The sequence below is a fragment of the Trachypithecus francoisi genome, unplaced genomic scaffold (genome assembly GCF_009764315.1).
Source record: "Trachypithecus francoisi isolate TF-2019V2 unplaced genomic scaffold, Tfra_2.0 Lachesis_group13, whole genome shotgun sequence".
In the NCBI taxonomy this organism is placed as follows: domain Eukaryota; kingdom Metazoa; phylum Chordata; class Mammalia; order Primates; family Cercopithecidae; genus Trachypithecus; species Trachypithecus francoisi.
In genome coordinates, this window is record NW_022681458.1 from 116,182,513 (window position 1) to 116,209,997 (window position 27,485).

The 27,485-nt window shown below is 40.1% G+C and overlaps 1 long non-coding RNA gene across 1 annotated transcript; it reads right to left on the bottom strand.

Moving 5' to 3' along the window:
• On the bottom strand, nucleotides 1-27,141 carry LOC117095283. The gene is made up of 3 exons (XR_004441895.1): nucleotides 27,052-27,141; nucleotides 13,394-13,459; nucleotides 1-121 (listed from the first exon to the last, which is right to left on the bottom strand). It is a non-coding gene; the product is annotated as an uncharacterized LOC117095283 (long non-coding RNA).
• Between the last annotated feature and the right edge of the window lie 344 nt (nucleotides 27,142-27,485).

Below are 27,485 nucleotides of genomic sequence, written 5' to 3' on the forward strand. Positions count from 1 at the left end.
CTCACTGGATCTTCTTTCCTGCAGTAAGAGGTGGTTTGGGTGCTGCTGAAGGCCGTTGTCTCAATTTGTCTGGTGTTTGCAGAAGAGATGTCTGCAAAGTAGTAGAAGATCTAATTGGTGCCTGCCGAAGAAGGATGAAGTGCTGTAGAGCATGGAGGATATTAATGCCGATTCCAACACCACTTATCATGTCAGATTATCAAGAACCCCTAAAACCTAAGTTGAAATGAAACTGACATAAAATAAAAATACATCAAAAGTGAAGTTATTTGCATCTAAGAATATTAAAATATACATATTAAGTACTTCCTTCTTGATAACTGTCTTGTATTTTCACTTATCAACATAAATGAATAAATACTAATTTCAAATATACCCAATACTATTTCTTTGTGAGTCACTAACAGATCTTAACAAAACCTTTAACAATGAGAAAACTGTTATTTTTGTTTTCCAAGATGGTGGACTGAAGGCATGGTTAGCCTGCCTCTTGCGCTTGGAAAGACAAAATGGTATGCAGAGATTCACACTGAACTTTCTTTCAAGAAGCAACACAAGAACTTAACAGGAAAATTGAAATGAGCCACAGACCATTTGAAAGAAGCAGCAGGATGCAGCTTACACCATAAGCTAGGCAGAAAATTTTGAGTTTCCTCAAAATTTATGTGAGAGGGGTGAGAGGGGGTGTGAGAGGGGGATAAACTGACTCTAAGGTATACACCTCCATTGGGAAACCTATCAATCTAGACCATGGGGGAAGACCTTAATCCTCCTCAGGGCTGGAGTTGATTTAGTGAAGAGTGGCGAGTATATGAGGAGTGGCATTGGGATGTGCTTTGAGTCTCCAGCACGTTCCCAGTTTCTGGCAGGATGGAGGGAAGCCATTTCTGATTCTACCTCAGAGAGGACCTCCCAGAAGTCTGCCCGCTAACTCAAATGCTGGTCACAGGTTGAGAGAACCTCCCAACTGAAATGTTTGATAGAATCGTGTGTGGGGACAAACTCCCCAGGCCAGAACTGAGAGGTGAGTGGGACGTGTGATGCAGCAGCAAGCACAGGAGCTGGAAGCCCCTGCTCTGCAGGTGGATCAGGAGGGGTGTGGCCTGAAGGCTGCAGTTACTGTCTCAATAGGAGAGGCTTATGGTATGGGTCAGTTTTGAGCTCTGAGTTCAGACTTCTTGAAACTTAGCTAGCTACTCCCCTCCCAATGTAACAGTGTGGATGTGAGACCTGCCTTGTCAAGGGTGTGGGAGCTGGATGGGGCTTACTGCCAAGCTGCTATTCCTCATTCTTCATATGGACTCTCCTTGAACAGAGGCAGAGGCAGCTTCACTTCTCTCTGGAAAATTACCCCAGTGGCCCAAGAACTGCCTTCCAATTCCCACTGGAGCCACTGCTTGTCCCACACGTAGAGAGGCAGAGCATCACTTTACCTGACCTTGTTCCCACCTGGCTTTGCTCAACCACCTACCCTCGTAGATTAACACAAATAACAGAAGAAACTTTTAGAAGCGCTTTGGCTCTCCGTTCCCTGAGACACCAGAGTACCTCCCATGGGTAACATAAGGCAAGTCCAAATCTCACCACTACCACCAGAACAGCTGGCAGTCTTTTGCAAGCACCACATCTTGGCTGAAGGCGAACTGACACAGTCCATTAGAGCATCTTGAATTCAGAACATTCAATGTCATGGCAGGCCAGGGAGCCTCTTCTGCCCCAATTTGGCTCTCTATCACACATTCTCTCTCACACACACACACACACATACACATCACACACACTCACACATCAACCTACTGGCAAACCAAGGGAAACACACACACAACACACACACACACACGCACACACCTGCTCAATTCAGGCCATTATCCCTGATGAACATCAATGCAAAAATTCTCAATAAAATACTGGCAAACTGAATCCAGCAGCACATCAAAAAGCTTATCCACCACGATCAAGTGGGCATCTTTGGGATGAAAGGCTGGTTCAACATACACAAATCAATAAATGTAATTGAGCACATAAACAGAACCAAAGGCAAACACCAGACAATTATTTTGATAGATGCAAAAATGCCTCTGATAAAATTCAACATCCCTTCCTGTTAAAAACTCTCAATAAACTAGGTATTGATGGAACATATCTTAAAATAATAAGAGCTATTTCATACAGCCAATATCATAAAGAATAGGCAAAAGCTGAAAGCATTCCATTTGAAAACTGGTACAAGACAAGGAAGCCCTCTGTAACCACTTCTATTCAACATAGTATTGGAAGTTCTCGCCAGGGCAATCAGGCAATAGAAAGAAATAAAGGGTATTCAAATAGGAACAGAGAAAGTCAACTTGTCTCTGTTTGCAAATGACATGACTTCATATTGAGAAAACCCCATCATCTCAACTGAAAAACTTCTTGAACTGATAAGCAACTTCACCAAGGTCTCAAGATACAAAATCATTGTGCAAAAATCACAAGCATTCCATTACACCAACAATAGTCAAGCAGAGAGCCAAATCACGAATGAACTCCCATTCACAATCGCTACAAAGAGAGTAAAATACCTAGGAATACAACTAGGAGTACAAGGGATGTGAAGGACCTCTTCAAGGACAACTGCAAACCACTGCTCAAGGTAATAAGAGAGGACACAGATGAATGGAAAAACATTCCATCCTCATGAATAGGAAGAATCAATATGGTGAAAATGGCCATACTGCCCAAACATTAGAGATTCAATGCTATACCCATCAAAATACCGTTGACATTTTTCACAGAATTAGAAAGAACTATTTTAAATGTCATATGGAATCAAAGAATACCCCATATAGCCAAGACAATCATAAACAAAAATAACAAAGCTGGTGGCATTACGCTAACTTCAAACTGTACTAGAAGACTACGGTACCAAAACAGCAGGCTACTGCTGCCAAAACAGACACATAGATCAATGGAGCAGAACAAAGACCTCAGAAATAACATCACACATCTATGAACACCTGATCTTTGACACACCTCCCAGTAGATGATGCTGGGAAAACTGGCTTGCCACATACAGAAAACCAAAACTTGACCCCTTCCTTACACATTATACAATAATTAACTCAAGATGGATTAAAGACTTAAATGTAAAATCCAAAACCATAAAAACCCTAGAAGAAAACCTAGGCAATACCATTCAGGACACAGGCAAGGACAAAGACTTCATGACAAAAATGTCAAAAGCAATTGCAACAAAAGCCAAAATTGACAAATCGGATCTAATTAAACTAAAGACCTTCTGCACAGCAAAGAAACTATCATCAGCATGAGCAATCAACCTACAGGATGGGAGAAAATTATTGCAACCTACCCATCTGACAAAGGTCTAATAACAAAATTGACAAGGAACTTAAACATATTTACAAGCAAAAAAAGCAAACAACCCCTTTAAAATTGAGCAAAGGATATGAACAGAAACTTATCAAAAGAAGACATTTATCTAACCAACAAATATATTTTTTAAAAGCTCAACAACACTGATCATCAGAGAAGTGAAAATCAAAACTACAATGAGATACCATCTCACATCCATCAGAATGGTGATTATTAAAAAGTTAAGAAACAATAGATGCTGGTGAGGCAGAGAAGAAAGAGGAACGCTTTTACACTGTTGGGAAAACTGTAAATTAGTTCAACCATTGTGGAAGACAGTATGGTGATTCCTCAAGGATCGAGAACCAGAAACACCATTTGACCCAGTAATCCCATTACTAGCTATATACCCAAAGGAATATAAGTCATTCCACTATAAAGACACATGCACATGTAAGTTTATTGTAGCACTATATATAATAGCAAAGACATGAAACCAACCCAAATGCCCTTCAGTGCTACAATGGATAAAGAAAATGTGGTGCATATACATCATAAAATACTGTGCAGTCATAAAAAGGAATGAGATCATGTCTTTTGCAGGCACATGGATGAAGCCATTATACCGAGCAAACTAACACAGTAACAAAAAAATCAAACACCGGATGTTCTCACTAATAAGTGAAAGTTGAACATCGAGAAAACAAGGACACAGTGAGGGGAACAACACACAACATGGCCCGCCTGGGCCTGGGTGTGAGGGAAGAGAACTTGGAGGATAAGTCAATAGATGCAATAAACCACCATGGCAAAGGATACCTATATAACAAACCTGTACGTTCTGCACATGTATCCCGTATTTTTTAAATTTAAAAACAGGAAATACATATGTACGTACATACATACATACATACATACATACACACACACATACATTCTTCCCGGATCTTCATTCCTGGTAAGCCAAGGAACCTGGAGAAACACCAGCATTCTGTCCCTCTGAAAATGCAGGACAGGTCTACCTTCATCAGCATACAATTTTGGACCAAATGTGGTAACTGCAGGTCCACCCCACAATGAGTAATTGAAAATTGTGGCAGTATTTCAGATCCTAAAAAAACTGATGAAGTAATTTGTGACACATTTGGGTTGTTTTTGCCTTTTCCTACTATGAAGAGTGCTAGTAGGAAGAAGGAAGAACGGTGTACAAATATCTGTTGATTCTCTGCTTTCAGAATCCTTTGCTTGTTTGTGTGTTTGTTTGTTCCTTCTTGAGACAGGACATCACTCCAGTCAGCCAGGCTTTTCCAGTCTGTAATTTTTGTTGTTTCCTTTTGTCAAGTTTTAGAAGATTTTATTTTATTTCTATTGAATTTTAAGGCATTTTTAGATATGTATTAAAACATTATCTCACATGCTGTGTGTTACATTTCATTTATTTTCATCGTCCCTTTTTTATTTTATTATTTTATTTTATTATAGTTTATACTCTAGGGTATATATGCACAACGTGTAGGTTTGTTACATATGTATACATGTGCCATGTTGGTGTGCTGCACCCATTAACTCGTCATACACATTAGGTGTATCTCCTAATGCTATCGTTCCCTCCTCCCCCCACCCCACAACAGGCCCTGGTGTGTGATATTCCCCTTCCTGTGTCCAGGTGTTCTCATTGTTCAATTCCCATCCATGAGTGAGAACATGTGGTGTTTGGTTTTCTGTTCTTGCAGTAGTTTGTTGAGCATGATGGTTTCCAGCTGCATCCATGTCCCTACAAAGGACATGAACTCATCCTCTTTTATGGCTGCATGGTATTCCATGGTGTATATGTGCCACATTTTTGTAATCCAGTCTATCATTGATGAACATTTGTGTCGGTTCCAAGTCTTTACTCTTGTGAATAGTGATGCAATAAACATACGTGTGCATGTGTCTTTATAGCAGCATGATTTATAATCCTTTGGGGATATAGCCAGTAATGGGAAGTCTGGGTCAAATGGTATTTCTAGTTCTAGATCCTTGAGGAATCGCCACACTGTTTTCCACAATGGTTGAACTAGTTGACAGTTCCACCAACAGTGTAAAAGTGTTCCTATTTCTCCACATCCTCTCCAGCACCTGTTGTTTCCTGACTTTTTAATGATCACCATTCTAACTGGTGTGAGATGGTATCTCATTGTGGTCTTGATTTGCATTTCTTTGATGGCCAGTGATGATGAGCATTTTTTCATGTGTCTGTTGACTGCATAAATGTCTTCTTTTGAGAAGTGTCTGTTCATATCCTTTGCCCACTTTTTGATGGGGTTGTTTGTTTTCTTTTCTTGTAAATTTCTTTGAGTTCTTTGTAGGTTCTGGATATTAGCCCTTTGTCAGATGAGTAGATTGCAAAAATTTTCTCCCATTTTGTAGGTTGCCTGTTTATTCTGATGGTAGTTTCTTCTGCTGTGCAGAAGCTTTTTAGTTTAATTAAATTCTATTTGTCAATTTTGGCTTTTTTTGCCATTGCTTTTGTTGTTTTAGACATGAAGTCCTTGCCCATGCCTATGTCCTGAATGGTATCGCCTAGGTTTTCTTCTAGGGTTTTTATGGTTTTAGGTCTAACACTTAAGTCTCTAATCCATCTTGAATTAATTTTTGTATAAGGTGTAAGGAAAGGATACAGTTTCAGCTTTCTACTTATGGCTAGCCACTTTTCCCATCAGCATTTATTAAATAGGGAAACCTTTCTCCGTTTCTTGTTTTTGCCAGATTTGTCAAAGATTAGATAGCTGTAGAAGTGTGGTATTGTTTCTGAGGGCTCTGTTCTGTTCCATTGGTCTGTAGCTCTGTTTTGGTACCAGTACCATGCTGTTTTGGTTACCATAGCCTTGTAGTATAGTTTGAAGTCAGGTATCGTGATGCCTCCAGCTTTGTTCTTTTGACGTAGGATTGTCTTGGCAATGTGGGCTCTTTCTTGGTTCTATATGAACTTTAAAGTAGTTTTTTCTAATTCTGTGAAGAAAGTCACAACCTGTTCCGGCACCAGCTTCTACTATGGCTGACGCGAGAAGAAGTAGGAAGGATGGTGGAAGAAGTCAGAAGCTTATATTATTTAGGCGGGGAAATGCTATGTCAGGAGCACCAATTATTAGGGGTACTAGTCAGTTTCCAAAACCTTAATGGGGATGGCATTAAATCTATAAATTACTTTGCGCAGTATGGCAATTTTCACAATATTGATTCTTCCTATCCATGAGCATGGAATGTACGGAATGTTCTCCCATTTGTTTCTGTCCTCTTTTATTTCATTGAGCAGTGGTTAGTAGTTCTCCTTGAAGAGGTCCTTCACATCCCTTGTAAGTTGGATTCCTAGATATTTTATTCTCTTTGAAGCAATTGTGAATAGAAGTTCACTTATGATTTGGTTCTCTATTTGTCTGTCATTGGTGTATAAGAATGCCTGTGATTTTTGCAAATTGATTTTGTATCCTGAGACTGCTGAAGTTGCTTATCAGTTTAAGGAGATTTTGGGCTGAGATGATGAGGTTTTCTAAATATACAATCATGTCATCTGCAAACAGGGGCAACTCGACTTCCTCTTTTCCTAATTGAATACCCTTTATTTCTTTCTCTTGCCTGGTTGCCCTGGCCAGAAGTTCAACACTATGTTGAATAGGAGGGGTGAGAGAGGGCATCCCTGTCTTGTGCTAGCTTTCAAGGGGAATGCTTCCAGTTTTTGCCTATTCAATATGATATTGGCTGTGGGTTTGTCATAAATAGCTCTTATTATTTTGAGATATGTTCCATCAATACCGAATTTATTAAGTTTTTAGCATGAAGAGCTGTTGAATTTTGTCAAAGGCCTTTTCTGTATCTATTGAGATAATCATGTGGTTTTTGTCTTTGGTTCTGTTTATATGCTGGATTACGTTTATTGATTTGTGTATGTTGAACCAGTCTTGCATCCCAGGGATGAAGCCCACTTGATCATGCTGGATAAGCTTTTTGAAGTGCTGTGGATTTGGTTTGCCAGTGTTTTATTGAGGATTTTTGCATGGATGTTCATCAGGGATATTGGTCTAAAATTCTCTTCTTTTTTGTTGTGTCTCTGCCAGGCTTTGGTATCAGGATGATGTTGGCCTTACAAAATGAGTTAGGGAGGATTTCCTCTTTTTCTATGGATTGGAATAGTTTCAGAAGGAATGGTACCAGCTCCACCTTGTACCTCTGGTAGAATTCGGCTATGAATCTTTCTGGTCCTGGACTTTTTTGGATGGTAGGCTATTAATTATTGTCTCAATTTCAGAGCCTGTTATTGGTCTATTCAGGAATTCAACTCCTTACTGGTTTAGTCTTGGGAGAATGTATGTGTCCAGGAATTTATCCATTTATTCTAGGTTTTCTAGCTTATTTATGTAGAGGTGTTTTTAGTATTCTCTGATGGTAGTTTGTATTTCTGTGGGGTAAGTGGTGATATCCGCTTTATCATTTTTTATTGCATCTATTTGATTCTTCCCTCTTTTCTTCTTTATTAGTCTTGCTAACTGTCTATCAATTTTGTTAATCTTTTCAAAAAACCAGCTTCTGGATTCATTGATTTTTTGAAGGGTTCTTTGTGTCTCTGTCTCCTTCAGTTCTGCTCTGATCTTAGTTATTTCTTGCCTTCTGCTAGCTTTTGAATGTGTTTGCTCTTGCTTCTCTAGTTCTTTTAAATGTGATATTAGGATGTCAATTTTAGATCTTTCCTGCTTTCTCTTGTGCGCATTCATTGCCATAAATTTTACTCTATACACTACTTTAAATGTGTCCAGAGATTCTGGTATGATGTATCTTTGTTCTCATTGGTTTCAAAGAACATCTTTATTTCTGCCTTCATTTCGTTATGTAACTAGTAGTCATTCAGAGCAGGTTGTTTAGTTTCCATTTAGTTGAGCATTTTTGATTGAGTTTCTAATCCTGAGTTCTTGTTTGATTGCAGTGTGGTCTGAGAGACAGTTTGTTATAATTTCTGTTCTTTTATTTCCTGAGGAGTGCTTTACTTCCAACTATGTGGCCATTTTGGAATAAGTGCGACGTGGTGCTGAGAAGAATGTATATTCTGTTGATTTGGGGTGGAGATTTCTGTAGATGTCTATTAGGTCTGCTTGGTGCAGAGTTGGGTTCAATTCCTGTATATCCTTAACTTTCTGTCTCATTGATCTCTCTAATGTTGACAGTGGGGATTAAAGTCTCCCATTATTATTGTTGGGAGCCTAAGTCTCTTTGTAAGTCTCTAAGGACTTGCTTTATGAATATCTGGGTGCTCCTGAATTGGGTGCATATATTTTGGATAGTTAGCTCTTCCTGTTGAATTGATCCCTTTACGATTATGTAATAGCCTTCTTTGTCTCTTTTGATCTTTGTTGGTTTAAACTCTGTTTTATCAGCGATTAGGATTGCAACCCCTGCCGTTTTTGTTTTCCATTTCCTTGGTAGATCTTCCTCCATCCCTTTATTTTGAGCCTATGGTGTGGCCTCTGTGTCCTAACCCAGTTCCACTCCTATCATATTTCCCATAACACTGATGAGTAAATCTGATTCAACTGTTCTATAATCACAATTTAAGCTGTGTCCATTAAATTCCCTGAGGAATGCAAAAGGATACAACCTAAGACACAAAACTTAATTGACTGCTGATATTTCATTGGTAAATTGGGTAACTGATGAGTAAATGTAGTGGAACCGGTGTGGGGCATTAGTTATATAAGGGGTGAAGCAGCAAGATACTTCATTATTCAAAGGTGTTTGAAAGAAATTGAAACACAGGAGTGTGTGTATTCAGCTGAAATAAAATTAGAAAACCCGGAAATAAATCTCAGTTGGGGTGTAAAAAAATGGCATTGAGGAGATTCTGGGTCAATCGTCCAACTGTGTAAACTGGATCTTGGAAGCAGGATCCCTTTCCTGCAATGAGACTTGTTTATTGGTGTGGTGTTTCAGTGGAAACGATTTTGAAGAATGGCCCCTTCCTTTTGTGTATCTGCTGATTAGATTTCATTCGAAATCTGGGGTTTTAAACTCTATTTAAATGTTAACATAATTCATTCAAATGGCAAAAAATCAACAGGTTCTTTGATGTGGAATCATCACAGATCCATTTTTTCTTAGGTACAGTTATTAAAGTTGACCTACCAGAGTGAAACGATTGTGGAGAATAGCTCCTTCCTTTAGTGTATTTGCTGATTAGATTTAATGGTAGATTTATCATTAGGTACAGTGATCAAAGTTGACCTACCCAAGAGTAGAGATGTCCAGGACAGAACTCAGGACTCTGTAGAATCACAGAATCCTGGGTGCAACACTGTTCAAGCACATAAATATGGTCATTCAGAGTGTTTCGGTGTGACATGTGTGTGAATTGCAGTGGAATGAGTATGACACGCAGACAGGTTATCAAGTGGACTCACCTCAAAATCAGTTATGGGCATTACGAACACCGATGCCAAGGTCCTGGATCCAGAGAAAAGAACTCCAACATCCTGTGTAAAGCCACGGCATCTGGCTTTCTCATGCTTCTGGGGATCATGCCCCTGAAGAAGGTGACTCCTTCCTCCTTGTGGAGCATGTTTCTCAGCAGGTCTCATTTCTTCTTCCAGGACTCTGTCCAACAGAAAGGGGAAGCCTTCTGATAGAGCACACCTGGCCCATGAAAAGAAAAGGGAAAGAAAGGAGGCCAAAGGTCACAATCCCCTCATTCCACCATCCTCCCTAAAATCATCCTGATTTCATGGGCCCCGAGCCCGGGGAAGGTTCTGTATACTTTAAGGCCTTGGCGTCTGGCATAAATTCTATTCTCTTTCTCGTTATCTGAAAAATTTTAAGAAAATCCCTAGAGCCAGGATCTTTATTCCTAGTAAGCCAAAAGTCCCGAAGAAACACCCAAATTCTGTCCCTCTTAGTTTCGGAAACAAGTCTACCTTCATCAGCATGAAATTTTGCATGAAATGTGTTAACTGCAAGTCCACCACACAATGCTTAACTGGAATATCAAGCAACATCTCAGATGATGAAAAATAGATGCAAGAATCCTAAGACCAATGGCTTATTTTTCCCTTTCTTACTAAACAACTGCCAGTATTACAATGGTATGGAAATCTCTTTTAGACGTCCTGCTTTTAAATCTCTATGTTTCTTCTTGAGACAGGGACTCACTGCCATCACCCAGGCATTTACAGTGTTTAATTCTGGTTATATGCTATTCTCAAATTTAGAACTTTTCATTTCATCTCTCTCAAATGTTGATCCATTATCACATACGTATTAAAATATTATCTCCCATGTTGTGTAATATGTTGTATTTATTTTCATTCTTTCTTAAATGAACCAAAGGTTTTAGTTGGCATAGATTCTGATTAGTCAAGTTTTCTGATTTCATGATTTCTTAAATTGCCGTCATACGTCCGCAATCACTGGAAATAGAATGTCATGAGTATTTCTCTTTTCTTGCAATCATAAATTCAGGGAATGTCATCAATTGGTATGTCGGTGATTGCATGATTTCCTGAAAGTCTTTCACAGTCTGAATAGTGCACTGAGTATTTCGTCTAACTTCAGTGCATGTTTCCAACACTTGATGATTTATGATTTGGGTATATGGCTTCCACAAGAGCATTTCTTGCAAAGGCATGTGTTGTTCCCCACTGGCAAGTCATTTCATTCGGATACAGAATCAATAGGCTGAACATGGAAAGGTTATCGCTGAAATATCTTTTTGACTCCACAAATCTCTTCTTTGATATTAAGGAATCAAATATGCTGTGTTATTAACTGTACTTCATTGACAATTCTCAATTCAGAAAGTAAAGGTCCGACTTCCTGTCCTTCAATGCCTGAAAGGATGATTGTATATCCCAAAAGCAAATAGTTGGAAGCACATCCCAGTTCAAACACACACACACATCCAGACATATAAACACAAACAAAATCACGCTCACACAGGCATGATTGTGCATGCCCACAAGCTCACGCAAGCAAACACACACACACAAACACACACACTGTTTCATAAGTACAGAATTATTCACTAGCAATATTTTAAGTAAACTAACGCAAATGTGACGCATCAGGAGTCCATGAACACTGGCACACTCACTTCTCTGCAAGGGAGGACCAGGAGATTCAAAGGGAAGAACAAACACAGCAAGAGGGCTCTCTTTGTGTACCAGTGATCTCAGGGAAAGTCTCCACCAACACGCAGGAGTCCGCGCGCACACACCCACACACCCACGAGGGGGTTGGCGCACACACACACACACACCATCACATACACAGTCAATCCGACATAAAGTAATGAGGAGCCCAGGTTTCTGTCTACACAAGAGGGACAACTGGATAGTGATGGCTGCGTTTCAGGATGAGCCCAGACATGGGAAACATCGAGTTTTGCAGTCGTGAGTCTTCTGAACTTGTGGAGGGATTGTCTGTGTATTTGTATTCATGGTAGATGACATTCAGTGTGAATTTCTGAATAGGACATAGTGTGGTGTAGGGTTGCGCGTGAGGTTATTGCAGGGGATGGGGTTGACTATTTTCTCTTGGGGTGTGTTTCATTCTTCATTTGTTGGTGAGCACCAGAAGTTGAAATTTTGCGAACGTGGGACTTCTGTGGATCCTTCACGCCACCTTGAGTAGTGGAAACTGCAACGCATTTGAAGAGAGGAAGGGTGTTCTTCTTTTGAACCTGCCTCGCCGTTTTTACATTGCTTGTTGAATGGACCTCAGGCGCAATCATAAATTCGGGGAATGTCATCAATCAGCCTCTCGGTGATTGCATGATTTCCTGAATGTCTTTCACAGTCTTATTTGTGCGTTGAGTATTTCATCTAACTTCAATGCATGTTTCCAGCACTCGATGCTTTATGATTTGGCTCTCTAGCTTTGACAAGAGCATTTCCTGCAAAGACTTATCTTGTACCCCACTGGCAAGTCATTTCACTCGAATAATATAGAATCAAGAATCTGAACATGGAAAGGTTATTGCTGCAATGTCTATTGGATTCCACGGATCCCTGCACACACACACACACACACACACACACACAGAGACAGGTGTACAGTCATTCCTACATAACATAATGTGGTCCTCAGGTTTTTGTCTATGCAAAAGGGACAACTGGTTAGTGATGGCTGCATTTCAAGATGATCCCATATCTAATATGTTGTTGTGGAGTTTTGAGTATTCTGATCATGTGAAGGGACTGTCTCTGTGCATGCGTTTTCACAGTAGGTGACATCCTGTGTGAATATCTATGTACTACATTTTGAGGTGTAGGTTTCCCCCTCAGGTTACTGGATGGATTTGAATTTATTATTCGGTCTTGGTTTGTTTTGATGAGTCAATTTTTAGGTGAGAGTAGGTGAAATTTTGCTAATGTGGGATATATGTGAATCATTCTCGTGAATGTGAATAATTGAAACTGGGATGCATTTGTAACATTGGAAGGGTGTTCTTATTTTTTACCCCAAGTTTTTTTGCATTTGTTTTCAAGCAACCTCAGGTGTCCTGGGTAGAACTGAGGTAATTTTTGGAACAGACAAATAGATGCTGCTAATTTTATGGTGTCAGTTTACGTTTAATTTAAAGTGAAAATTTTCTCACCAGTACGTAATTCATTTTCAAATAAGTTATACTTACCATAAATGGAGTAATACACAATACACTGATGTGTGTGAGTATGAAACTACAGTCAAATGAGAAAGTTCTTAAATAAACTGCATTTCATGAGTAAAGGATGGCATTTTGGGAAATTCTAGATCAACCATCCAGCTGTGCAATCTGTGTCTTTGAAGCAGTATCCCTGTCCTGGGAGTTGTTTTTCTCTGGTGGTATCTCACTGGAAACTAGTTTGGGGAATAGCTCCTTCACTTTTTATATTTGCTTGTTACTTTTCATTGTAAATCTGTGTTTTTAAACTGCATTTAAATGTTAATAGAATCTTCCAAATAAAACAACCAACAGGTCTTTTCATTTCTAATCATCACAGATCAATCTCTTGTTAGTTATGGTGATCAGTGTACTCACCTGAGAGTAAATGACACCTTGGCAGAACACAGGGCTCCATAGAAGTACAGAATCTTGGGTCCAACCCTGTCCAAGCATCAAAATGTGTATATTAACAATGTGTCTGTGTGAATTGTGTGTGAAGTAAAGTGAGATTAATAAAACTTGCAGTAGATTATTAATTTGGCTTACTTTGTAATCAGCGAATGAGCTTTAAAGAATATCAATGACCAGTGCCTACCCCCCAGAGATAAGAGCTTCCCGTGTCTTGTGTGAAACCATGGCATCTGGACTGCTCATGATTCTGAAGATAATTCTCCTGTCCCCCATGGTTTCAGAATCACTGCAGGTGGTGGAAACAGATAACACATCAGTCCCTTGCTCTCTCTGTTCTCTTCACTCAGGAAAACTCTCACTGGGACCAAGGAAAATCCTATGGTTTCCTAGGGAGAAGGATTTTTCTCAGGAGAGAAAATGGTGGCTCCTTCCTCCCTATTGAGCCTCTTCCCCAGGATTGCCCCTTTGTCTCTCCAGGACTCTGTTCATGAGACCCAAGATGCCCCCTGGTTGAGCACATCTGGCCTATGAACAAATAAGGGGAAGGAATGGTTCCAAAGATTGTACTATGCTCACTCCACCATCCCCTCTGAAAGTATCCTGACTTCATCAGCCCTGGGTCAGAAGCTGTTTCTTTATACCTCTAGGCTTTGCCTCACAGCCTAAATCCTGCCCCATTTCCTACATCTTGTAAATTTTCACAAAACCTGTACAGCCTAGATCTTCATTCCTGACAGGCCAAAGGGAGATACACCAGAATTCTGTCCCTCTGAGACTGCAGGACATCTCAGCTTCCATCAACATGAAATTTTGCATCAAATATAGTCACTGCAGGTCCACCTCGCAATGAGTAGTGGGAGATGAGACAACATCTCAGACCCTGTACAGTTTTTGGCCAAGCTCATTGAGTTTGGCAATGCTTTTACTCTATAAGTCAGTTGTGAAAACACTTAGGATTCATATTATTTAGCCTTTTAATCAGTCTGTTATTATTTTCAATGTATTTGCTACACTTTAGCTTAATATTGCTGATAAACTTTGATGCAAAATTCTCAATATAGTAGTGGCAAACCAAATCCAGCAATACATCAAAAAGCTTATCCACCAAGATCAAGTCGGCCTCATCCCTTGGGTGCAAGGCTGGTTCAACATATGCAAAACAATAAAGTAATTCACCACATAGACAGAACTAAAGACAAAAACCCCATGATTATTTCAGTTGACTCAGAAAAGGTCTTTGATACAATTCAACATTCTTTTATGTTAAAAACTCTCATGAGGCCGGGCGCGGTGGCTCAAGCCTGTAATCCCAGCACTTTGGGAGGCCGAGACGGGCGGATCACGAGGTCAGGAGATCGAGACCATCCTGGCGAACATGGTGAAAACCCCGTCTCTACTAAAAAAAAGAATACAAAAACTAGCCAGGCGAGGTGGCAGGCGCCCGTAGTCCCAGCTACTCGGGAGGCTGAGGCAGGAGAATGGCGTAAACCCGGGAGGCGGAGCTTGCAGTGAGCTGAGATCCGGCCACTGCACTCCAGCCTGGGCGACAGAGCAAGACTCCATCTCAAAAAAAAAAAAAAAAAAAAACTCTCATGAAACTAGGTATTGATGGAACATGCCTCAAAATAATAAGAGCCATTTATGACAAACCCACAGTCAATATCATATTGAATAGGCAAAAGCTGGAAGCATTCCATTTGAAAATTGGCACAAGGCAAGGATGCCCTCTCTCACCACCACTCCTATTCAATATAGTGTTGGAAGTTCTGGCCCAGGCAATCAGGCAAGAGAAAGAAATAAGCATATTCAAACAGGAAAAGAGGAAGTCGAACTGTCTCTTTTTGCAGATGACATGATCCCATATCTATAAAATCCCATCACCTCAGCCCAAAAGATTCTTAAGCTACAAGCAACTTCAGCAAAGTCTCAAGATACAAAATCAGTGTGCAAAAATCTCAAGCATTCTTATACACCAACAATAGACAAGAAGAGAGCCAAATCACAAATGAATTCCCATTTACGATTGCTACAAAGAGTATAAAATACCTAGGAATACAGCTAACAAGGCAAGTGAAGGACCTCTTCAAGGTGAACTACAAACCACTACTCAAGGAAATAAGAGAGGACACAAACAAATGGGAAAACATTCCGTGCTCATGGGTAAGAAGAATCAATATCATGAAAATGGCCATACTTCCCAAACTAATTCATAGATTCAATGCTACTCCCATAAACTACCATGGACATTCTTTACAAAATTAGAAAAAACTACTTCAAAATTCATATGGAATGAAAAAAGAGCCCATCTGCCCAGGACAATCCTAAGCAAAAATAACAAAGCTGGAGGCATCGTGCTACCTGACTTCAAACCATATTATAAGGCTACAGTAACCCAAACAGCATGGTAGTGGTGCAAAACAGACACATACACCAATAGAATGGAATAGAGATATCAGAAATAAGACTGCACATCTACAACCATTTTATTCTGGATGAAAACAAGCAATGGGGAAAGGATTCCCCGTTTAATAATAAATGCTGCTGGAATAACTGGCTAGATATATGCAGAAAACTGAAACTGGACCCCTTCTTTATATCTTATACAAAAATGAACTGAAAATGGATTAAATATTTAAATGTAAAACCCAAAACTATAAAAATCAAACCCCATATAAAACTGAGCAAAAACTGGGTGCAGTAGCTCATGCCTGTAATCTCAGAAGTTTGGGAAGGTGAGGTGGGCAAATAACTTGAGGCCAGGAGTTCAAGATCAGCCTGGCCAACTGGTGAAACTCAGTCTCTACTAAAAATACAATAAATTAGCCGGATGTGGTGGCAGGTGTCTGTAATCCCAACTACTCAAGAGGCTGAGACAGAAGAATCTCCCGAATCTGGGAGGCAGAGGTTGCAGTGACCCGAGATTGTGCCACTGAACTCTACCCTGGGTGACACAGCAAGACTCTGTCTTAAAAAGTGAAAATACCATCCTGGCTAACACAGTGAAACCCCGTCTCCACTAAAAAATACAAAAAAACTAGCCGGGCGAGGTGGCGGGCGCCTGTAGTCCCACCTACTCGGGAGGCTGAGACAGGAGAATGGCGTGAACCCGGGAGGCGGAGCTTGCAGTGAGCAGAGATCCGACCACTGCACTCCAGCCTGGGCGGCAGAGCAAGACTCCGTCTCAAAAAAAAAAAAAAAAAAGTGAAAATAAAAATATTTTTAAAAGTAGGCAAAGGATATGAACAGACACTTCTCAAAAGAAGACATTTATGCAGCCAACAAATATATGAAAAAAAACCCAACGTTACTGATCATTAGAGAAATACAAATCAAAACCACAGTCAGATGCCATCTCATGCCAGTCAGAAGGAGATTATTAAAAGTCAAGAACACAGACGCTGGTGAGACTGTGGGGAAACAGGAACACTTTTACACTGGTGGAGCGAATGTAAATTCAACCACTGTGGAAGACAGTGTGGTGATTTTTCAAAGACCTAGAATCAGAAATACCATTTGACCCAGCAATGCCGTTACTGGGTATATACCCAAAGGAATATAAATTCTTGTATTATAAACATACTTGCATGCATATGTTCATTGCCACACGATTCACAATAGCAAAAACATGGAATCAACCCAAATGCCCATGAGTGACAGACTGGATACAGAAAATATGATACATATACACCATGGAATACTATGCAGCCATAAAAAGGAATGAGATCATGTCTTTTGCAGGGACATGGATGAAGCTGGAAGCCGTTATTCTCAGCAAACTAATGCAGGAACAGAAAACCAAATACACATGTTCTCACTTATAAGTGGCAGATGAACAATGAGAAAACACAGACACAGGGAGGGGAAAAACATACACTGGAGGCTGTCTGGTGGTGAGTGGGGAGGGAGTACATCAGAATAAATAGCTAATGCATGTGGGGCTGAATACCTAGGTTATGGGTTGATAGGTACAGCAAACCACCATGGCACACAGTTACCTATGTAACAAACCTGAACGTCCTGCACATGTATCCTGGAATTAAAATGAAATAAAATAAAATTTTTAAAAACTTTATTTTTTCTAAGTCCTGTTTGCGATTTTCAACGTGAACTTTCTAGTAGACATTTATCATATATAGAATTACATAGTTGACTTTGAACAACTATGGTTCTGCCATTCTTTAAAATGCAAATTCTTTATGAGTATGTGTGTATATATGTACACATGTGTGTATATATATTTGTGTGTGTATATATGTGTGTATATATATGTGTGCATGTATGTGTGTGTGTGTGTGTGTGTATATATATATAATACTCCTGGTGTTCCGTTTGAGTAGGCTGAGAAGGAGGAGGAGGAGAGGGAGGGGGAGGAGTGGTTGTTCTTGCAGTCTCAGAGGTAGCTAGGTGGAAGAGAATCTGTACAAATGAACACATGAAGTTCTCATTTGTAAGTGTGAGTTAAATAATTCTACACCTGGACATAGAAGTGGAATGATAGACACTAGAGATCTGGAAGCATGAGAGGGTGGGAGGGGCAAAGAATAAACAGTGGTTCAGATATCTGGATTCCTTCATCCCAAATGGTGTACAACTGTTACTCTTTAATTTGTGTCCACTTACCAGCAAGTTTGAGAGGAGTGAGCCAAGCTCAGAAAGGCATTCAGCCCTAAAATCAGATGTGCATGGCAATGGGCAGAAGTCCCCTCTCCCTCTCTCAGAACAAATCCAAGCTTCCTTTATACCCCTTACCCAAAGGAAAGTTATCTTCCAACATGTATTTCTGCCGGAGGCAAAACGTTTTATATTTTATGAAAAAAAACCTTGTAACTTGGTAAAACTTCCAAATTAATATTGGAAAAACAGTAGGACACTCTCTTTGGGACATAATCTTTGAGACATTTCAGCAGCATATACCGCTTGTAATTGGTCCTGAAAAAATCCAGACAGCATAAACTTGAGAATGTTCATGAGGAACAGAAAAGTACACATTTACTCACATATTTTACATTAAAGTTTATCAAGGGTAGAAATTCAAAAATCTGTTTTACTATAAATGTTCATATAAAAGTACAGACATTCACCTAAATTTTCCTGAAATTATTTGAAATTAATTTGTCATTGGTAACAGAAACTTCCAAACATCTCCATTTTACAAGTCTCATTATCCATATTTTCTCTAAAATATTCAGAAGTAGAAAACAAAAATACAGAATAAAATAGCTCATACTTTTCAAATTTAAAATAATTGTTCAGTAACTGGGAAGAAAGGTTTACACAAATTGGAAATTCTGTATGTATATAGAAATTAATAAGGTGAGAAAATTATGGCAAATAATAGGAGGCTTCAATAAATTCATGCAAAATAACAATTATGAAAAAACTATGCATGAACTTTTAGCTTTTGCATCAAAACATACATATAGTAGTTTATTTCAACTTTTTTTTTTTTGAGACAGGGTTTCACTCCCCTCACCGACGTTGCAGTGCAGCGGAGCAATCTTGGCTCAAAGTAACCTCTGCTTCCCAGGCTGAAGCGATTCTCCTGCCTCAGCATTCCAAGTAGCTGGGACCTTGCTTGGCTAATTTTTGTATTTTTTGTAGAGGCTAATTTTTGTATTTTCTGTCAAGGCAGGGTTTTGCCATGTTGCCCAACCTCCCAAAGTGCAGGGATTATAGGCATGAGCCACCATGCCCGGCCCTGTTTTAACATATCTGAACAGGATTGAAAACATCAGTCTGAAAAGAGCCACATGAATTCTACCAAACTTGTTTCTGCCAAACCTGAAACAAGAACAAACATCAAATTTATGGTGAAGCTGGGGTACAAAAAATGGTGAAATAAATTATTCTTTATGAAAAGTCTATGGGAAAAATGACCTGAAGGATCAGTCGTTTACAAACAGATACCTTATTCTAAGAAGAGATAAGACAATGTTGAAGAGGAAGCCCACAGAGGAGGGGCATCCATTCCAATTTTTGAGAGAAAAAAATTGTTTCTATGCCCTAATTGAGAAGGACTGACAATTAACAAGAGATATTATAGCCAACACCACAGACATCTCAATTGGTTCACCTTACACAATACTGACTATAACGTGAAAGTTGAGAAACTTTACATTTGATGAGTCCCGAATACCTTTGTGCCTAGATCAGCTGTGGACAAAAGCAGAGCTATGGTGACTATTTTGAACAAGCAGAATCATGATCCTGAAGCATTCTTTTGAAGAATTATAACAGGGAGTGAAACTGGCTTTATCAATAGGCTCCTGAAGGCAAAGCACAATTAAAGCAATGACTACCAAGAGGTAGAAGTGGCCCAGTCAGAGCAAAAGGAAACTTCTCAAAAGCAAAAGCCAGGAGGTTCTGGGGATGCTCAAGGCATTTTGCTTGTTGACGTTCTGTAGGATCAAAGCACCATAGTATCTGCTTAGTAGGAGAGTTCTTAGAGAAAATTAGCAAATACTTTTGCAGAAAAGTGCCCTGTAAACTTCAGTAGAGTCCCTCTGCACCACACAACACTTCTATTCCTTCCTCTCATCAAACCTGGTAATTTTGCAAGAGTTTTCATGGGAAATTATTAGAAATCAACATTACAGTCCTGATTTGATTTCTTCTGACCTTTTTTTTCTAATCTTAAAATAACTGTAAAGGGCACCCATTTTTCTTTAGTTAATAGTAGAAGGCTGCATTGACATGGCTAAATTCCCATAACCCTCAGTTCTTTAGCAATGGACTGAATGGTTGGGATAATCCCTTAATACAGTGTCTTGACCTCAGTAGAGATTATATTGAGAAATAAAGTTGATATTTATATTTTTATTTTTAATTCCATTTTTCACTGACATTTTTAAATCTCTTCATAATTCACATTTGTCTCAAAGGTATTTAAATTTAGAAATCATATCAAGTAAAGTTGGTGCCACGATGGCCGAATAGAAACAGCTCCAGGCTCCAGCTGCCAGCATGAGCAACACAGAAGATGGATGATTTCTGTATATCCAACTGAGGTACCGGGTTCATCTCACTGGGGCATGTTGGACAGTTGGTGCAGGACAGCGGGTGCAGCCCAGTGAGTGAGAGTTGAAGCAGGGCAAGGCATCACCTCACCCAGGAAGTGCAAGGGGGAAGGGAATTCCTTTTCCTAGCCAAGGGAAACCGTGACACACAACACCTGGAAAATTGGGTCACTCCCACCCAATACTGTGCTTTACCAAGGGTCTTAGCAAATGGCACACCAGGAGATTATATCCCACATCTGGCACGAGGGTCCCAAGCCCAAAGAGCCTCCCTCATTGCTAGCACAGCAGTCTGAGATCTAACTGCAAGGTGGCAGCAAGGCTGGGGGAGGGGCGCCCGCCATTGCTGAGGCTTAAGTAGGTAAACAAAGCAGCCAGGAGGCTCGAACTGGGTGGAGCCCACTGCAGCTCAAGGAGGCCTGCCTGCCTCTGTAGACTCCACCTCTGGGGACAGGGCATAGCTAAACAAAAAGCAGCAGAAACCTCTGCAGATGTAAATGTCCCTGTCTGACAGCTTTGAAGAGAGTAGTGATTCTCCCAGCATGGAGGTTGGGATCTGAGAACTGACAGACTGCCTGCTCAAGTGGGTCCCTGACCCCCGAGTAGCCTAAGTGGAGAGCCTAACTGGGAGTAGCCTAACTGGAGTGGACCTCAAGCAAACTCCAACAGACCTGCAGCTGAGGGTCCTGACTGTTAGAAGGAAAACTAACAAACAGAAAGGACATACACACCAAAATCTCATCCATACGTCACCATCATCAAAGACCAAAGGTAGATAAAACCACAAAGATGGGGAAAAAGCAGTGCAGAAAAGCTCAAAATTCAAAAAATCAGAGCACCTCTCCTCCTCCAAAGGAATGCAGCTCCTCGCCAGCAACAGAACAAAGCTGGAAGAAGAATGACTTTGACAAGTTGAGAGAAGAAGGCTTCAGTTGATCAAACTTCTCAGAGCTAAAGGAGGAACTACGAACCCAGCACAAAGAAACTAAAAACCTTGAAAAAAGATTTGATGAATGGATAACTAGAATAACCGATGCAGAGAAGTCCATAGACAACCTGATAGAGATGAAAACCATGACACGAGAACTACATGACAAATGTACAAGCTTCAGTAACCAACTCGATCAACTGGAATAAAAAGTATCAGAGATTGAAGATCAAATGAATGAAATGAAGCAAGAAGAGAAGTTTAGAGAAGAAAGAGTAAAAAGAAATGAACAAAGCCTCCAAGAAATATGGGATTATGTGAAAAGACCAAATCTACATCTGATTGGTGTACTTGAAAGGGACAGGGAGAATGGAACGAAGTTGGAAAACACTCTGTAGGATATCATCCAGGAGAACTTCCCCAACCTAGCAAGGCAGTCCAACATTCAAATTCAGGAAATACAAAGATACTCCTCAAGAAGAGCAACTTCAAAACACATAATTGTCAGATTCACCAAAGTTGAAATGAAGGAAAAAATGTTCAGGGCAGCTAGAGAGAAAGGTCACGTTACCCACAAAGGGAAACTCATCAGACTAACAGCAGATCTCTTGGCAGAAACTCTACAAGCCAGAAGAGAGTGGGGGCCAATATTCAACATTCTTAAAGAATTTTCAAACCAGAATTTCATATCCAGCCGACTAAGTTTCATAAGTGAAGGAGAAATAAATTCCTTTACAGACAAGCAAATGCTGAGAGATTCTGTCACCATCAGGCCTGCCCTACAAGAGTTTCTGAAGGAAGTACTAAATATAGAAAGGAACAACCAGTAATAGCCATTGCAAAAACATGCCAACTAACGAGCAAAATAATCAGCTAACATCATAATGACAGGATCAAGTTCACACATAACAATATTAACCTTAAATGTAAATAGGTTAAATGCTCCAATTCAAAGACACAGACTGGCAAATTGGATAAAGAGTCAAGACCCATCAGTTTCCTGTATTCAGGAGACCCATCTCACGTGCAGAGACACACATTGGTTCAAAGTAAAGGGATGGAGGAAGATCTACCAAGCAAATGGAAAACAAAAAATGGCAGGGGTTGCAATCCTAGTCTCTGATAAAACAGACATTAAACCACAAAGATCAAAAGAGACGAGGAAGGTCATTACATAATGATAAAGGCATCAGTTCAGCAAGAAGAGTTAACTATCCTAAACATATATGCACCCAATACAGGAGCATCCAGATTCATAAGACAAGTCCTTAGAGACTTACAAAGAGACTTAGACTCCCTCACAGTAATAGTGGGAGAATTTAACACCCCACTGTCAACATTGGACAGATCAACGAGACAGAAAGTTAACAAGGATATCCAGGAATTGAACTCAACTCTGCTCCAAGCGGACCTAATAGACATCTACAGAACTCTTCACCCCAAATCAACCGAATGTACATTCTTCTCAGCACCACATTGCACTTATTCCAAAATTGACCACATAGTTGGAAGTAAACCACCCCTCAGCAAGTGTAAAAGAACAGAAATTATAACAAACAGTCTCTCAGACCACAGTGCAATCAAACTAGAACTCAGGACTAAGAAACTCAATCAAAACCACTCAACTACATGGAAACTGAACAACTTGCTCTTGAATGACTACTGGGTACATAATGAAATGAAGGCAGAAATAAAGATGTTCTTGGAAACCAATGAGAAAAAAGATACAACAGACCAGAATCTCTGGGACACATTTAAAGCAGTGTGTAGAGGGAAATTTATAGCACTATATTCTCACAAGAGAAAGCAGGAAAGATCTAAAATTGACACCCTAACATCACAATTAAAAGAACTAGAGACACAAGAGCAAACACATTCAAAAGCCAACAGAAGGCAAGAAATAACTAAGATCACAGCAGAACTGAAGGAGAGACACAAAAAACCCTTCAAAAAATCAAGAATCCAGAAGCCGGTTTTTTTGAAAAGATCAACAAAATTAATGGACCACTAGCAAGACTAATAAAGAAGAAAAGAGAGAAGAATCAAATAGATGCAATAAAAAATGATAAAGGGGATCTCACCACCAACCCCACAGAAATACAAAGTATCATCAGAAAATATTATAAACACCTCTATGCAAATAAACTAGAAAACATAGAAGAAATGGATAAATTCCTGGACACATACACTCTCCCAAGACTAAACCAGGAAGAAGTTGAATCCCTGAAGAGACCAATAGCAGGCTCTGAAATTTAAGCAATAATTAACAGCCTACTAACAAAAAAAAGTCCAGGACCAGACAGATTCACATCTGAATTCTACCAGAGGTACAAAGTGGAGTTGCTACCATTCCTTCTGAAACTATTGCAATCAATAGAAAAAGAGGGAATCCTCCCTAACTCATTTTATGAGGCCAACATCATCCTGATACCAAAGCCTGGCAGAGACACACCAAAACAAGAGAATTTTAGACCAATATCCATGCAAAAGTCCTCAATAAAATACTGGCAAACCGAATCCAGCAGTACATCGAAAATCTTACCCACCATGATCAAGTGGGCTTCATCCCTGGGATGCAAGGCTGGTTCAACATATGCAAATCAACAAACGTAATCCAGCATATAAACAGAACCAAAGACAAAAACCACATGATTATCTCAATAGATGCAGAAAAGGCCTTTGACAAAATTCAACAACCCTTCATGCTAAAAACTCTCAATAAATTCAGTATTGATGGAAAGTATCTCAAAATAATAAGAGCTATTTATGACAAACCCACAGCCAGTATCATACTGAATGGGCAAAAACTGGAAGCATTCCACTTAAAAACTGGCACAAGACAGGGATGCCCTCTCTCATCACTCCTATTCAACATAGTGTTGGAAGTTCTGCCCATGGCAATCAGGCAAGAGAAAGAAATCAAGGGTATTCGATTAGGAAAAGAGGAAGTCAAATTGTCCCTGTTTGCAGATGACATGACTGTCTATTTAGAAAACCCCATCATCTGAGCCCGAAATCTCCTCCAACTGATAAGCAACTTTAGCAAAGTCTCAGGATACAAAATTAATGTGCAAAAATCACAAGCATTCCTACACACCAATAACAGACAAACAGAGAGCCAAATCATGAATGAACTCCCATTCACAATTGCTTCAAAGAGAATAAAATACCTAGGAATCCAACTTACAACAGATGTGAAGGACCTCTTCCAAGAGAACTACAAACCACTGCTCAATGAAATAAAGGAGGACACAAACAAATGGAAGAACATTCCATGCTCATGAACAGGAAGAATCAATATCGTGAAAATGGCCATACTGCTCAAGGTCATTTATAGATTCAATGCCATCCCCATTAAGCTACCAATGACTTTCTTCACAGAATTGGAAAAAACTCCTTTAAAGTTCATATGGAACCAAAAAAGAGCCCGCATTGCCAAGACAATCCTGAGTCAAAAGAACAAAGCTGGAGGCATCACACTACCTGACTTCAAACTATACTGCAAAGCTACAGTAACCAAAACAGCATGGTACTGGTACCAAAACAGAGCTCTAGACCAATGGAACAGAACAGAGCCCTCAGAAATAATACCACACATCTACAACCATCTGATCTTTGACAAACCTGACAAAAACAAGAAATGGGGAAAGCATTTCCTATTTAATAAATGCTGCTGGGAAACCTGGCTAGCCATAAATCCATAAATATAAAGCTGAAACTGGATCCCTTCCTTACTCCTTACACAAAAATTAATTCAAGATGGATTAGAGACTTAAATCTTAGACCTAAAACCATAAAATCCCTAGGAGAAAACCTAGGCGATACCACTCAGGACATAGGCATCGGCAAGGACTTCATGTCTAAAACACCAAAAGCAATGGCAACAAAAGCCAAAATTGATAAATAGGATGTAATTAAACTAAAGAGCTTCTGCACAGCAAAAGAAACTACCATCAGAGTGAACAGGCAACCTACAGAATGGGAGAAAATTTTTGCAATCTACTCATCTGACAAAGGGCTAATATCCAGAACCTACAAAGAACTCAAACAAATTTACAAGAAAAAAACAAACAACCCCATCAAAAAGTGGGCAAAGAATGAGAACAGACACTTCTCAAAAGAAGACATTTATGCAACCAACAGACACATGAAAAAATGCTCATCATCACTAGCCATCAGAGAAACGCAAATCAAAACCACAATAAGATACCATCTCACACCAGTTAGAATGGCAGTCATTAAAAAGTCAGGAAACAACAGATGCTGGAGAGGATGTGGAGAAATAGGAACACTTTTACACTGTTAGAGGGACTGTAAACTAGTTCAACCACTGTGGAAGACAGTGTGGCGATTCCTCAAAGATGTAGACCTAGAAATATCACTTGATCCAGCCATCCTATTACTGGGTATATCCCCAAAGGATTATAAATCATGCTGCTATAAAGACACATGCACATGTATGTTTACTGTAGCACTATTCACAATAGCAAAGACTTGGAACCAACCCAAATGTCCATCAATGACAGACTAAATTAACAAAATGTGGCACATATACACCATGGAATACTATGCAGCCATAAAAAAGGATAAGTTCGCATCCTTTGTAGGGACATGGATGCAGCTGGAAACCATCATTCTCAGCAAACTATCACTAGAACAGAAAACCAAACACCGCATGTTCTCCCTCATAGGTGGGAAATGAACAATGAGATCACTTAGACACAGTAAGGGCAACATCACACACTGGGGCCTGATGTGCGGTGGGGGGAGGGACAGCACTAGGAGATATACCTAATGTAAATCATGAGTTAATGGGTACAGCACACCAACATGGCACATGTATACATATGTAACAAACCTACCCGTTGTGCACATGTACCCTAGAACATAAAGTATAATTTTAAAAATCATATCAAGTGTGAAATAAAGAAAATTATATAGAGGGAGAACGGAATCTATAAATATGCATGTTTGTGTACATACATCCATATACATACATATGTGTGTGCATGCAGTAATTTTATTCTCCTAAAACAATGCCTCTGCATTGCACCCTCACTGTACATGTCCTAGTCCTGTGATGTCCCTGGAACTGAGCACCTGATTTCCTTCTCTGCCTCCCACATGAACAGGGAATAGAAATGGAAACTACACGCTGCGGTTACTGTTGTGAAAATCCATGTTCCCCACAGGCTAGTTTGGCATCTTACATTCCAGTTCCCATTGTAAAAAAAAAAAAAAAAAAAAAAAAAGCAAGCAACAAACAAAAACTACAAAAGAAAAAGTGAAATATTTGAAATTCTAGAGCCACAGAGGTTCCGGATTCACCCACCACCCACAGTGACCTCCGCCGCCCTCTAGACCTGAGGGCAGTTGCGCCTGAATAGCCTGCCTCTTCACCATCCATGAAAAGAGGTGACCTTAAACTTCAATAGATTTTATTCTGTTCAAAAGGAACCAGGTCAACATTCAAAGTCAGTGATCTGACAACGCTAAGCTTTGGCCGGAAAGTATTGAAAACATTTAACGTGCAGTGGATGAAGCAGCCTGGCCCCACTGCACACAACACAATTGTGGGGACTCAAAAGAGGTTACTCAAGATCCTCTGAGTGGAAGTGAGGACAGACCCAGAAACACGGGGGGTAGGGGGGTCCAACCAGGAAGGCTCAGGCCCTGACCTCCTTCTAGGCCCCTCCAGAACTTGCAGTTTTTTCTGACCCGGAAGTGGATTTCACGGATGGAAAAGAAGTTCAGTATTTCTGGTCCAGCCCAGTAAGCTGCTCCCGTCGCCCAGCGTTCCACACTCCTGCAGACGTCACAATCCCTACTCCCGCTAACCTGACAAGGGAGCTATGCATTGTCTGGAGACGGTCCTTGGCCTGCAACCCCGCGATGGGGTCCAGGGTCTGTGTCCATTTCTGGTTAAAATTGCTCTAAGGCTGGTCGCTGTCTTGGCTTTCCCTGTTTCCTCTCTGTTCACTTCTCCCCTCCTCACCCCATATGAAGCTTTTACGCAGGAGATGGATTATCGCCCCTCTTGGAACATCAAGGACACCACCAGGACACTGCACTGTCTCCTTGACCCTGGGATTCTGCAGACCTCAGTCTTCTC